General features: G+C 35.7%; 1 pseudogene; it reads right to left on the bottom strand.

Annotated features, from left to right (window-relative positions):
* Window positions 1-777: 777 nt before the first annotated feature.
* On the bottom strand, window positions 778-15,758 carry LOC101554622 (60S ribosomal protein L7-like; annotated as a pseudogene).
* Between the last annotated feature and the right edge of the window lie 515 nt (window positions 15,759-16,273).

Raw genomic sequence — 16,273 nt, 5'->3', positions numbered from 1 at the left:
GGCCCTCGAGCCCCTGCCAGAAGTGATGCCTGAGAGCAGAGGCAGGAGTAGGTCTTGGTTACATCCTTAAGTGGCTCCAAAAACAGCAAGGTACTTATTTTGTATAAATATATGAATTACTGATCTGTAAATCATTTGTAGTAAATAGCTATCTATTGATATATATAGAGAGAATCTTTCCTGAACAGTAATGTTTGTTCATTAATTTGTAATTAATTAAATAAATATTCTCACTTATCTATTCCCAGTGTGTAAAACTGTGCAGATCATAGTAAAATATATAATGTATTTTAATTAATTGAAATCTCTTTTCAAAAGGATCATTGTGTTTTGCTAGTTAATCTGCTCTCTGTAAAGGATTTTCCTAACTTTTTGAATAAACAAAGGATATTAATAATAGAATAGAAATATACAACTATGATTATATCCCTTGGACTGTCTCAAAACAGATGCCATGGCTAATTAAAATATGCAAAGGCTTTCTTGGAGACAATATCCCTGAAATAAAACGGAAAAGAATTAATAGCAAGCAGGAAAAGCCTCTAAACTGTGATGTAGCCCTGAAATCTATATAATAATGAGAAGAATAAAGAATAAACATTGTATAGGAAAGACCTCAGACTTTGCCATATGTATGGTGGGTTTTTTTCTTTATTTAAGTTTGAAAGCAGTTGTTCATTAACTAACTAAATTACAAAATGAAATGATAGATGCCTAAGTTCATCTAGTTTTCCTGTTGCCAACATCTCCACCTTCTACAAAATGAGTGATTTTTTTTTATCCCAGCCCTGGTGAGAAGATAATTTTGAAAAGTGAAAGAAAGTTCTTTTCCTCTTTAAAGAATTTTCCAGTGGTATAGATCTCGTGAAACATATCCTCCATGCAGATGATGTATTTACTAAGAATTCAGGTAATCAATTTGTTACCTGTTAGGACAATTTTCTTCTTGTGCATTTTATCATAACCATGCTTGTAGCACTGTAGCACTGTCCTCCTGTTGTTTATTGATTTGCTCAAGCGGGCAACAGTGATGTCTCCATTGTGAGATTTGTTGTTACTGTTTTTGGCATATTGAATACACCAGGCTCTTGCCAGGCTCTGCCATGTGGGCGGGATACTCTCAGTAGCTTGACAGGCTCTCCAAGAGGGATGGAGGAATTGAACCTGGGTAGGCCACGTGCAAGGTAAACGCCCTAGGTGTTGGATAAATGAATGCATCTTACAGATGTTAAAAACTGCTATCCAAATGAGCGGCCGTTCATTTTGACAATGATGTAAATTTAAATCGTTTTAACCAATCAAATTCCTAAAGTTAGAAAACTTTAGCTCAAAGCTGTGAAAATTAATTTATTTACAAACTTCACTTTGGGGTACCCACATGCAATATAGGACTCCACAATTCTAAGCATGTTATTGTGTTTAGTAAAGGTGGTATTGGAGATATGCTGAAGGTTGAGAAGCTACAGCAACTTTTAGGCCTTGAGACTGGCACAACTGATACCTCTGATCCTGATGAGAAAAAGTTTATTTGGGTTCTGCAGGAACATAAAAGTCGCCAATTTTTCTCGTCATTCTAGCCATGTGAATCTCTGTCTTGTACATCTGCCTACATTCCTTGTGAACATGCTTAATTTTTTCATACCTCATCTTCTTCCTTGCTTTTCGTGGCCTCTTTTGGGCAAACTTCTTTATCAGGTGCTAATCTTCAGCTCTGCAAAATTCTTTTGTTTTTCAGAGTTTCTGCACATCAGGAAGCTTCTTTTTCTTCTTTCTGCTTATCATAATCTGGCTTTTTACACAAATTTTTTCCCAAAAAAGCTTAAGAATATGATTCTACCTAATTGAATATGTCCATTGCATCTATTTGAGTAGATGAAGCAAATGAATACATAAACATTTAAATTCTATGTTTAATTATGATTGATTTATCCTAGAATATAATCTTGGTTCTATTAAATTGCACTGTACATGACTCAACAAAAAAACATGCTCAGAGATATTATTAAAAACCCATGCCATTTTATTAATTACAACAACACACACTGATGTCTAGAAACTGTTTATTCTATTTTTTTTCCTCCTCTGGGGGTTAGTAAAGAAAATACAAAGAGAATTTAGATTTTTATGTGTCTATAATCAAGAAAGTTATATAGTATTTAAATAGAAATTGAAGCTAGTTTATAAAAATTATTCTATGCCTTTGCCTTCGATGCTCTAACTCTCATGTTGCTCTAGTGAATGATATCCATTTAAATGAAGTATGTAGGGTGTGTATTTTAAAATTAATTTGAACATTTTCATTGCTCAGTAAAAGACAGCTTCTACATAGAAAAAATGTTAACTTAATGACCAATCACTTATTAACCACTAAAAATTATTATGCTATTCAAGGTTTGGTACTTGATCATTAAGACCTCAAATATGAGATTTGACAGAATAACAAATTCAATGTACAGATATCCACAAAGGTGAAAACCAACCCCCAAATGTCAACAAAACATAAATATTTAAAAATCTTGTTATCATAATTCTAGGGCAGTTTGACCAGAATGATAGTTAACATAGAATTAAAATGCATGGCAGATTGACTTCATCATCAAAGTCTGGCCACTGATTTTGAGATGGTTTTAACTATAATTTAACTATTCTAAGCAATGCCTATTTAGGAAAATACTTATTATCAGATTGTACAGTGAGCTGCCTGATTTCTGTATTTTGCAACAAATTCAGTGAAATATGTTAAATGCTTATTACGTTTTAGGCATAAGCATTTGTTGCAGTGAAGAAAGCAGAACACTGCCCTAACAAGAAAAATAGAAATATTTTAAGTAATACAGAAACATAATATAATTGTGGAGGGGAGCCAAAGACTGCTGGAATAAACCACTGCTAGAAAAAGGAATCTAATGCATAATTATAAAAAATGGAATAATCTCCTTTGAAAGAGGGTTTTGAAAAGCACATGAATCTGAGTCAGAGTTGAAAAAGTAGTTCATGAAGGCAATACCATAGCCATGCATCAAAATATATTTTTATATCCTGAATATCAATTGTTTTCACTCTTCCAGTTGCTCAAACTGCAGACTCAATATTTTAACTTCTCTTTCTACTCTTTCAACCATTCTTTGATAACTGTTCATTCACAAAATCATTGATGTAAGTATAGTAACTTGGACTGGAGCAATAGCACAGCAGGTTGGGCATTTGCCTTGCATGTGGCCGACCTGGGTTCGATTCCTCCATCCATCTCAGAGAGCCTGACAAGCTATTGAGAGTATCCAGCCCACATGGTAGAGCCTGGCAAGCTACCCATGGTGTATGCGATATACCAAAAACAGTAACAAGTCTTACAATGGAGATGTTACTGGTGACCACTCAAACAACAGACAACAGTGCAGTGCTACAATAACTTGGTATTTAAATGTAGAAGAGAAACATATAAATAATTTTTTTGTGAACAGAGTTAATAAGTCATCATTTATTTATGTTTGATCATTGAATTGCTGAGTATAGGCAGTGGTACAATTATTTATCCCAACAAAGTGACTCAGATTTTTCATCTAGTACCCTAAATTAGCATGTTACCCTGGGAGAATGACTCAGGGCCTTTTGCCCATGCCTTTAATTACATACTTCAAATGAAAGAGCCAGACAGTTATCTTCTCATCCAAATATCACTGGGTTGAGTTTACCACACCAAAATACAGAAACCAACATGTCTCATATGTACTTCTTCATTAAAATGTTTCTTGTTCTATGTGTCAATTATCTGTCAATTATTGGGAAATCCACAAAAATTTAGAAAATATCCTATCTGAAGATGCCAAGAGGAAAAAAAAAACCCCCGCCATGAATGTGTCCTTTCCAAAGTCAAGTTCTCTTTGTTGAAACAAGATATTTAGCAAGTTAAAATTACTAGGATAAAACATTTGTTATAAAGCAGTTGAACAATATTTGATTTAAAGAAAATACAATTGTTTAGAAACATTTCAGTGCTAACTTGATTCAATTCATTATAATCACTAGATTTGACCCTCTTCTCTGATACTTTAGAATTTCACAGTGTTTGGCAAATCTGAACTATGGTGATATTGGCAACTGAGTATGCTCCCAGGGTTGCAAGCAGTGAGGCAATTCACAAAGTAGGCTAATTCTACTCAAATGTTTCATGATTTTACTAACATAAGAGCTAGATTGTAGGAAGAAATATTTTTTCCTGCTGATACTAAATCCCTTCCCCTTCCCCTCTGCTGTTGTGATTAGCAGGGTCATGCACTCCTTGGTTGCAATGTCCACACATATGTGGTTGTGAAGCTTCCTGGAGGCTGCACCACCAAGAGTAATACTTGCACACTAGGCTGTGCCACTCACAGCAAAAGGACCTCGAGCACCTTCTTTCTGGTGCTTGTGCATTTGTTCATGTGAGAGACTGGGATGCTCTACATAGCTCTGACACTTGCACACTTCTGGCTCTGGTACTAATACTTGCATAATCTATTTTTAATGGAAACATTTAAATAGATCTAGTAGTTTATTCAGATATTAACCAGCACATTTGAGGAAACATTATGTTCTTCCTAATACTGAGACCATAGATGGTCTGATGATGAGATGGATAGTCACTATTCATTCATGTGTTTCTTCATTAAAATGTTTCAGAGAAACTAATATTCATTTTACTTTTCTTTTTTCTAGTAATTTTAAATTAAAAAATGCAATAACATTTAAGACTCCACTATTGATCCAAAATCAATAGAATACTCTAATATTAAAAGAGTATTCAATAGAATACTCTAATATTAAGGAAGTTCTCAGTACTTTATTTTACAGAGCATTATTGTTTTGTTTATCATATTATTTTATTTATTATATTATTTTATTTTCAGTTATAAAATCAATTTTATTCATATAACCATTGCTAATTTCTATTAATAAAATAAATGCATGCATATATTTAAAAATTAGTGTCAAATATGATCAGCAATTGACAAAAGTGTTTTGCTTTACATTCTCTTTTTATTTGTACATTGACTTTAGTTAGCATGGAATAATATAGTTCGTTGAAAATGCCATTGTCACTGGAGCAGTACACAAGGGTTAAAGCTCGTGCCTGGCCTGTGGCTAACTCTACTTCCATCTCTGGCAGCACATGGTTTCCCAAGCATCACTGGATGCAGCCCTGGACATTCCCCAAGCACATTTGGGGTGGCCTTGGGTAATCCCATCACCACAGGATCTGAGTAGAACCACATTTCTTGGGTCCTTGCCGACTCTGTTAAGAATATCTGAACAGGGCCCCAAGGCTTAGTGAGTAATCCTTGGGAGGTCCAAAAGAATAAATAAAAATAAATAAAAATTAGTAAAGAAAATCCCTATGTCAAAAGTTAACTCCTCAATGGAATTTGCACTCTGTACTGTATCTAAGTTATAAATAATATTTAGCATTTTCATCTTTAAAATGATTCACAATAATTTATCCCTTGATGCATTATTTTTTAATTTTATACACTGAACAAATAATTTTATAGATTTTGAAATCTGAATCAATTTTCTTTTATGATATTATTTTATTTTGCTATAGTTTCTACTGTCTAAAGAAAATTTCTTTCTTCATTACTATAAAGTTTTTTGGAATGATATTGTATAATTTTGATGCTGCCGTACCAATACATAAATTAATTATACTATGCATTGGATGGACTGGAGAGATAGCACAGCTGGTAGACGCTTACCTTGCACGAGGCCAACCCAGGTTCGATTCCTCTGTCCCTCTTGGAGAACCCAGCAAGCTACCAAGAGTATCCCGCCCGCACGGCAGAGCCTGGCAAGCTACCTGTGGTGTGTTTGATATGCCAAAAACAGTAACAACAAGTCTCACAATGGAGACATTACTGGTGTCCACTCGAGCAAATCTATGAACAACGGGACAACAGCGCTACAGTGCTATGCATTGCATGGCATATTTTCCCCACAGTTCCTCTTCTTTACCCCAATTTTTAAGATATTTTGAATTTTGGAATTAAGTTATAGCAAACCATTGGAAAATATCACTTAGATTTGGAGGTCCACTTCTTTAGATCCTCACCCTGGGATAGTGCAGAAGCAGAACAATACTCACGGGCTGCTCACAAAGTATCAATAAGCAAAAATCTCAAAGACCACGAATAAAATAATTAAAGCTTTAAAAGTATATGTATGATTGTCAATTATTTTTAAGCTGAGCATGAAAATAGACTTGGGGTATTATTAGCAAAGCACTCCTTGTAGGTGCTTCTGACTAGGTATCCATTTGATGTAGTGGGGGAGTGGGGAAGATGACTTGGCGCTAAAGGACTCTCTCATTTTGCATGTTACATGTTTATGCACTCTTATCACTTTATCACTATATCACTGTCATCCCATTGTTCATTGATTTTAATCGCGTGGGCTCCAGTAACATCTTTATTGGTCCCCATGGCGTATTTGATATGCCAAATAGAGTAAGAATAGCAGGTCTCATTCCCCTGACCCTGAAAAGAGCCTCCAATCATTGGGAAAAACGAGTAAGGAGAGGCTGCTAAAATGCACCTTTATACTTAAACAACATGTCCTGATGTCATAATGAAGGCTTGTAAAGCAAAGAAAAAATAATTAAATATTTGTTTAAAAGGCAAATTCTAAACTGCAAAGTTCTGATGGATTTTTAATTTTACTTAAACATGTGAAAAGTAGCATTCAACTTAGAAAAAGTGTTCTACAGAAATTAAAATTAAACTTTATTATTATATTACTCAGTGTTGATGAAAGCTTATATTCAGGTAATGGAAAGATTGTATCGATTGTTTCATTAGTTTACTATTGTGTGTAAACTACTTCCTCAAACTTACATGTATCATGCTTAATTCTGATAACTGATAAAGAATGCAGATAGAATGCATTCTTTAAATGCACTTTAATAAATTACAAATTTATCTGTAATTCTATCCAACTTCCAAGAGAATAGTCTTAGAGCAAAAGAACCATTTTTTATCTTATAAAATGAGATATTTTTTATCTGATTATAACTGATTTATAACTGATTATCTCATAATCAGTCCAAATAAATTTTTTTCTTATAAGGTTTAGAAGTTTCTGCTTCTGTTTAATATTCATTATTGGCTTAGGATGTTATCTACACAGCATTCTATATACTTACAGAAATGAAAAAGCTAAAAATCTTGAAAATTTGATTTGAAAAGAATTTTACATGACTCATTTCTCCTGTTGTTTGGTGGGGGATTGCCAGTTTACTTCTGGCTTTGTACTCAGGATTCAGTTCTAGCAGTGAAGGGGATCAAACCAGAGTTGGCTGCATACAAACAAAGTGCCTAAACCTCCGTACCATTTCTCTGGCAAGTTTTTCTTTCCAATGGAATATATTACTGGCATGTCTTACAGCTTGTTTACACATTAATCTGCCATCAGGTTTGTAAGTTAAAGTCATAGAACATTTATTTTATATTTATTATTTTATTGTTTACATGGTGCTGAATAATTTCTATTTATTTGCTCTTTTTTATGTGATTACATTGGAGACTTGTTTATTTTCCATCTAAACCTACACTGAGTTAATTTACCAATAACTCATAAAGTATATGCCAACAATGTATGGAATTATACATTGTAACTCAAGTAAAATTCATACCAAGTATGTAGATATCTGTAACATAAAGATGCAAGTTATAAACTTTAGATACGTTATTTATTTTTGAAATATTATTTCAGAAAGATGTTTCTGTAATGATGTCATGAAACACTTTTTGTAAAGTACATATATGTTAAGCACGTTTTATTTTATATATCACTGTATCACTATCATCACCATCACCCCATTGATCATCAATTTGCTTGAGCAGGAGCCAGTAATGTCTCCATACGTCCTAGCCCTGAGATTTTAGCAGCCGTTCTTTACTCATTCTTCCCAGCGGTGCCGCATTGGAGGCTCTTTCAGGGTAAGGGAATGATACCCATCATTGTTACTGTATTTGGCATATCAATATGCCACAGAGAGTTTGCCAGGCTCTACCGTGCGGGCAGGATGTTCTCAGTAGCTTGCCAGGTTCTGCAAAAGGGAGAACTAGGCTATAAGAGGTCTCATGGCAGTGAATTTTATATGTATATATACATACATATATATGAATATATGAATATGATTAATTGGATTGTAATATACTGATATAATATGCAATATGTTGTGTTTATATTATTACTGAACAACACCCAGCACAACACTAAAAATGAAGTATATCCTCTTCTGCCTTAAAGAAAATTGGGGGGCTGGAGTAATAGCACATTGGGTAGGGCATTTGCCTTGCACACTGCTGACCAGGGTTCAATTCCCAGAATCCCATAAGGTCTCCCTGAGCAACAACTCGAGTTCCTGAGTTCATTAGCCAGGAATAACCCCTGTGTATCGGCATGGGTGTAACCCCCCTCAAAAACAAAGATAAAGAAAATTTGGAGGTTAGAGATGTGGTTCAGTGGTAAAGAACTTGCGTGTGCCTTGTGTGTGTGTGTGTGTGTGTGTGTGTGTGTGTGAGGCCCTACATTTGATTGCAGGCAGCACATTGTTCTCTTCCCACACCACCATTTACTTTTCCTAGAACTGTTAAGAGTGACCCCTATATGGCCTCTAAGCACTGGGAAGGAAGCTGACCCAGAGCTGACCTCCAGGAATAGCCAAAAAAACAAAGGGGCAATTTTCACTCATAATGACAGTAGCTGACACCACTTTGCTAAATGGGAAGCTATCTGAAGGTAGATGGTGGTGATATCTGTCCAATAAAAATGTACTTAATATAACTGAATTATATAATTAAGATGGTTAAGATAATAACTTTTATGTTAGGTATATTTGAAAAATGGAGAAAAAAGATTTTTAGCAGTAGATTTTCTATCATTGATTCTCTAGTTAATAAGAATATTTTTAATTTAGGTTATTTTAACTTTCACATATTTTGGGACCTGCACCAAGTGGTGCTTAGGGAACCATGTGGTGTCTGGGACCCATCCACATGCAAAGCATTGATACTATTCCTTTAAGAGCTGTCTCTGGCACTAACGTGCCATTACCATAATCTCAAGGAAAAAGTGATGTGAAAGTACAATTTTATTTTATTTTGGTTTATTTATTTTGGGGCTGGAGTGATAGCACAGCTGGTAGGACATTTGCCTTGCACGCGGCCCACCCAGGTTCAATTCCTCTGTCCCTCTCAGAGAGCCCAGCAAGCTACCGAGACTATCTCGCCCCCACGGAGAGCCTGGCAAGCTACCGGTGGCATATTCCATATGCCAAAAACAGTAACAAGTCTCCCAATTGTGCCCTCTTGAGCAAATTGAGAAACAACAGGAGAACAATGCTACAGTGCTACAGTACTTATTTATTTTTACTGAATCACCACAAGATACACTGTTACAAAGATGTTCATGATAGTGTTTCAGTCATACAATGTTCCAACACCCATCCCTTCACCCATGTACATTTCCCACCACCAATGTCTCCAGTTTCCCTCCTGCTACATCATACTCCCTCACATCTAGCATGTCTGTATAGTACTCCTCTCTTTCTCCCTTTCTCTCCCTCTTCCTCTTTCTTTCTCTTTCTTTCTCTCTCTCTCTTCCCCTCCCCCCCTCCCCTCTCTCTCTCTCCCCGCTCCCTTCTCTTTCCTCTTTGGGGCATTATGGTTTGCAATACAGATACTGAGAGGTTATCATGTTTGTTCCTTGAAAATACAGTTTTGTTATATAATAAAATTTTAATAATTATATCTCTGCCTATAAATATTATTTATATACAAAAATGCTCATACAAAGTAATATTCTTATACAGGAACGAATATTTATTATCACAAATGAACATGAAATATAATGCTTAATCCCAATACTTTATTGATCTATTTTTGTTTTGTTTGGTGGCCACGCCTGGCAATACTCAGAGTTCATTTCAGATGGGCTTAGGGGAACATAAGAGGTTTTGGGGATTGAACCTAGGTTGGCAACCTGTGAGGCAAGAACACTATCCCACTGTACTATTTCTCCAGCTCTTCAACTCCAAAACTTTAATGAGAGTAAATTTAATTTACATGCTTGTTGAAGTTAACTCTGCATGGTAGAAATATGTTCTACATGATTTTAACTTATACATTATGATTGTAATACCCAAACAAAGGTGGAAATGACTTATTCCTAGTATTAGTAACTTTCAAACTTCACCACCAATTAAGTGCTGTGGATACTGATTTCAGTGAGATATCATGAACTTGGTTCTGGCTGTTTGCCCTTGAAGACTATGTGAAACAAATAAATTTTTAAGATTCTTTCATAGTTATTTCTGAAGTGTAAAAAATTCACAAATTCCGAATGATCTGTATAACTACAAAGGAGGAAAGAATCACTGCCATTAATAACAGAAATGCAAGACTCAAAATGAGAACAAGGGCCAGAAAGATATCACAGTGGTTAAGGTCCTTGCCTTGTGCACCTCCAACCTGTGTTGTATACCCAGTCCGCAAGATGGTTCCCATGCTCTCCTAGAAGTAAACAGTGAGTGGAGAGGCAGAATTCATTGTATCACTGTATCACTGTCATCCCATTTTTCATCAATTTGCTCAAGCGGGCACTACTAACTTCTCCATTCATTCCTGCTGCATGCTAGTGTAGCCCGATGGCGTATTGGAAGCTCTTTTAGGATTAGGGGAATGAGGACCATTGTTGTTACTGTTTTTGGCCTATTGAGTACGCCACAGGTAGGTAGCTTGCCAGGCTCTGCCGTGAGGGCCAGAATTAATCCTGAACAATGTCTAATGTGGAACATTGCAATTAAAATATTTTAAAATACCCTTTAATGACCAGATTCTTTCACTTAGCACAGTGTCTCATATTTATGTTTTAGTGTGTTTTCTTTCCTTTAATAGTGAATAATATTCCACTGTATTTATATACCACATTTTCTTAAAACTAAAGTTTGAGAGGCTATTAATAGTAGAAATAATTCATCTACTTATGTTTTAATGTTATCATTTTAAGGCTAAGTTAAAATTATGCAGAGCATATTTATAGCATACAAAGTAATCCATCACTGCACGTTTGGGTTTCTTCCATGCTTTCACTGTGATTAATGCTGCTTTGAGCATAGTTAGACAAATGTTTATATCTCTGCTTTCAATTCTTTTAAATATAAAGTTGAAAGTGGAATTGCTGGATTAAATGGTAATTATACATTTAATTTTTTGTTTTAATTCTATATTTAATATTCTGAGAATCTGCCATATAATTTTTCCACAATGGATGCCTGTTTTTCTCATAAACAGTACTCAGGTTCCAATATATCCACATTCTCATCAACATTATTTTGTTGTGTACTTTGAAAAACAATTGATATTCTTTTTTATGTATAACTTTACTACATGCTTTTCAACTGATAATGCTAATAAGTGAATGATCTTAAATAATATTTTCATAATATTTGTTTTGATATTACTAAGATATTTCATCTTTGTAGGTATTTGATAAATGTCAAAAGTTAATGAATTATTGCTAAAACTATAAGACAGACTTAAAATAATTATTTACTAGGCCCAGCAACCACTTACTGTTAGAATGCCACATTGCTATATGATGTTTGAGTTTAATCCGTTGTATCACCTCACATGATAAGATTGATCACAGAGCCTTTTCCAAATGTGTACAAGCGCCACAGCTTAAACCCTGGTCATTAAAACAATAATAATAACTATAAGAGGAAATGGAAAATATTGATGAATTGTTATAGATAAATCAAGTATAAACAATTAAAAAGCAATATATTAAGCCTTGGAATTAAATTTTAGCTCATATTACTGAGAAATGCCTATAAAATTCATTTTTCAGTTGCTAATACAACTATGATTGCTTCCCACAACAAAAATAACTTAGACTCAGAAAAACATGGTTGAGAACAAGAGAAAACGTAAGGTGAATAGGGAGAACCAGTAGGATGGTCAATTGGATTATGTGAGTGGTACTAGAAATTTGGTGTTAGCTGTGGTGACGTATATACATACATATATATATGTATATATATATATATATATGTAATTTGGTTGTTAGTTGTGGTGAGATGTGAGACTGTATTACCAAAATGTAAATAATTTTTAAATGATGAGTGGCACGTTCTTAAAATTTTATTGTAGAAAAAAATTATATGACTATTTTTAGTTTTCAAATTCATTTTGTGTTCACATTTTAATGTCATATATGCTCATTATTCACCTAACAAACATTGAATTAACCCTTTTTATGCAAGATAATTCCTTACTGCATCAATTGTGCTCACTAAGTTTTATATGAAAATTCTTGCTAACCAGATATTTAGACACTTCTTCAAGAAGTGTGAATATATGTGGTTTGAAAGCAAAGAAGCACTGATGTTGGCTTTCTACATTGATTGAAGCTAAATCAAATTTACTAGTACAAAAAAATCAATAGGTAATTTAGATGCATTCATGACACTTCTATTGTAAGCACAAACATTAACCATATTCTTTTATTAATTTAGTTTTCAAATTGTTAGATATTCTTAGCAGATGTTTGATGACTAGTTGAATATGCATTTAGTTTTCTACATATTAATGTCTATACAATGTAAGTTATTTGGGACTAATATGACTTATGAATTAGTTTCCGTTTTCAAAAGGTTCAACAAATATCCTGGAAAATGGCTTGATTTTCACTTTAAAGGAAATGTAGAGATGAAGATCCAGCTCCGCCTTTAAAATTTCTTGTCTATGGTCCAAGCAGAGAAAGCCTAAAACAAAACAAGCCCAAAAGAAACTCCCTAATGACAAATGTGTGTCTGGGGAGTCTCATGTGTACCTAGGGAGTTTCATTTCTAATGCTAAGACATTTGTATCTGTTTTACCCATATTGCAATTGTAACTTCATGTCACTTTTGCTTTTACTTTGAGATTTTAACATGTCTTAAGAACTATCCAAAAGTGTTCAGGTTTAAATATAGCCACAAGTGACCTACTTAAACCCTTGGATTTATGACATGACAGAAATATAAATGAATTGTGTAGTACCCATAGAAACTTGTCCAAGATTTTCACTCACTTATTCCAAAAAGGGCATTGCTAGCACTTGAACATTAAATAAATCAGATACTTGAAATACTCCATAGCCATTTTTTTTCTAGAAACACATCTACCTATTTTCAATTAATTCAAAATTGACCTTAGTAATTAAAATACACAAAATAGTTTAAAATAGTTGCTAAGCCTATTTTACAATAAAACGCCAAGTTCATACCTTTAAAAATTGCATTGTATGTATATTAAGGAAATGCATCTATTTGGGGCAAATGTTATTAATTAAAATAATCATCACTATTGCACATATGGGTTTACAATGTACACTTATGACAAGAGAGGTTAACGGCTGTAATGGTCATTTTAATTTAATGGTGGATATTATGCTGAGCAGTATTATAAATTTGAATGATTAAAAATAAGTAATAAGGGACTTAGATGATGATGGAAACTTAGGATTCACTGAATGACAATAGATGTTAGAGCTGACTTTCAATGTAATGGGAAGCCATTAAAAGTCTAGTTTTAAATATTTCCAGAGACTTTTTTGAGAAATTCCCTGTAGTAGTTAGATCAGCAGAGCTTGGCAAGCTACCCGTGGCATATTCAATATGCCAAAAACAGTAACAGTAACAAGTCTCACAATGCAGATGTTACTGGTGCCCTAGTGAGAAAATTGATAAACAACGGGACAACAGTGCTACAGTGCTTCAATGCTACATTAAGTCATAAATCAATGATACGAGCTAGAGATGTTGCTCAAGTATTTAATCCCCTGTAAGAGAACATGGGGTTTGTCCTTTTAGTCTTGCTGCAGGGAACTTAGTTTACCTAAAAGCAATGTCCTATCTGTATGGACACAGGAAGACAGTTAATATTATGCTTGTAACTTGGGAGTTGATTGACTCCAATAATATTTACTCCTGGGCATCTGCTTTCTCAACTCAGTTGCCCTTAGTTCCTAACACCACAAAAGCAGGGTCCCGACGAGGGACGGAATGGACCCAGGGCAAGCTGTGAGCTTCCCTGGCATCAAAATGGGCCAGGCCAAAGCACCACAATACTCAACTATAAATTAAGGGCATGATCATGAACAATGCTGTCATGGTCCAAAGGTAACAATGAGATTAGGATACTGCTGGGGTTAGGGAGATTAACCTGGCCTGAGGACTCTGGTCTGGAATGTATAGTGAGATGTCCTCAGGAAGAACCAAATTTTATATCTTTTACTGTGTTCATACAGAATGACATTGCTAGAAATATTAGAAGTAGATTTACTATAACTATTTAAGCAGATTACTAGCTCACACCCTGACACACCCTTGTTTGGAATCACACCCTTGAGCGGATCTCCTTCGATGAGATTTCCTTAGATGAGATTTTTGTTAATCTCCTCAAGAAATGGTTTTACCCTTCTTTGTTGATTTGTTAATGTTCAACCCACCTTTGTGTCACCACCCTCTGTAATTTGCTATATAAACTAAGACTGTGGGGCACTGAGGGGAGACAGAAAAAGACGACACAAGAGAAGACACAGAAGACACATGGGAAGACACAGAAGCGAAGGAGACAAAGAAGACACAAACAGACAGAGCGGTTGGGAGAGACTACAGAGACAGAGAAACAGACAGAAGCAGAGGAGACACCGAAGCAGAGCTCAAGGCAAAGAAGTGAGAGTGAGCAGGGACGAGAGAGAGAAGCAGAACGGGAACGGAGATTGGAATAAACTGCAACTTAACTGATACCAACCAACCTGGCCCTCGTTCCTTCCTTCACCTGCCTCATCATCACCATCAACCTCCCTGGGTGGGGGAGGCGGCGTGAGACTACCGAACGTGGGTCTGCTGTAAAGCTAAGGGGTGTTCCTTTGTATGTGATTTCCTTCTTTGACCTTGCTGCTTGCAGTATTGTGTCTCTATCCGTGGCATCCATCATTCTGACTATGGGCCTTGGAGTATTTTTATTAAGGTCCCTTTTAGCTGGCACCCTTCGGGCTTCTTGAATCTGGAGGCCTGCATTCTCCAGTTCTGGGAATTTCTTAGCAATTATGTCTTTATTTGTGGTTTTTTCATTGAGATTATTTTCCTGTGCTTCTGGTACTCCAATGATTCTTATAATTTTCCTCTTGAGTTCATGCCCTAGGACTCTGATTCTCCCTAGAGCCATTTTGAGGTCTTTTGCCATTATTTGTTGTTGTCTGTAAGCTTTCTGCAGCTCATCTTCAAGCTCACTGATTCTGTCTTCGGCTGTAACCATTCTACTGTTGAGGGCACCTACTGAAATTTCTATTTCATCTACCTATTCCTTTATTTGTGTCACTTCTGTTTGTAGCTTTGAAATTTCTGCTCTCATTTCTTCCTGTATTTTCTTGGTGAACCATTACAATGCTTTTTTCATATCCTCCCTTAATTTATTAGATGTCTGTTTCATGGTTGCTTTGAGATCGTTGACCATCTTCAAGATTTCCTCTCTGAATTCTTTATCTGAGAGGTCATATTTGTTGTTAAACCCTGTTGAGACTTCTGAAATCTTTTCTTCATCCTCTCCGCATGGTGGGGACTTTCGCTGTTTCTTCACGTTGTTCTTGTACTATACCTGGAAGGTGAAACCTTCCAGTTCTCTAACCCTATTTCCTCTTGTTGCAAGAAGGGATTCTGGATGAGCTAAGTCCATGATGGTAGCCTTTTTCCCCTTCTAGAATATTCTCGGGCGGTCTTCCTAGTTTATGTTGGGACACTAGTGAAGATGAGGCGATGATCTCTTTATGAAGAGTTTTGTGCGGTTTCTTGTGTTCACGGGCAGTTTTTGTGAAATTTGGATAGGCTAATGTACTATTGGCATACAGTGATTGAGATGGCTAGGGTATTCTTCAAAGAAATAGGTTATACAGATTGTGACCTAAAACTGCAGTGCAGGGAAGGGGAAGAATAACTGTGAACACCCCCCAGGAGGCTAAGCCTCTTTGAGGCCACACCCCCTGATGTAGAGGACACACCCGCACTAACCTACTGGGGAAGCAGGGCTGGAAACCAGGGCACTTACGGACAGTGGGTGTGGCCTGTGGGACAGCTGAGAGCAGTTTCAGGTACCTGATTAGGGAAGGGTGGAGTTCGGGCTGCGAGCAGAGACCCTTGCAGTTGGAAATGGGGGTGCATGGGAATGGGAGGGGCTGGAGAGAAAATTCCAAA

The sequence above is a fragment of the Sorex araneus genome, chromosome X, assembly GCF_027595985.1.
Source record: "Sorex araneus isolate mSorAra2 chromosome X, mSorAra2.pri, whole genome shotgun sequence".
Taxonomy (NCBI): domain Eukaryota; kingdom Metazoa; phylum Chordata; class Mammalia; order Eulipotyphla; family Soricidae; genus Sorex; species Sorex araneus.
This window is presented reverse-complemented; position numbering and strand designations above follow the sequence as displayed.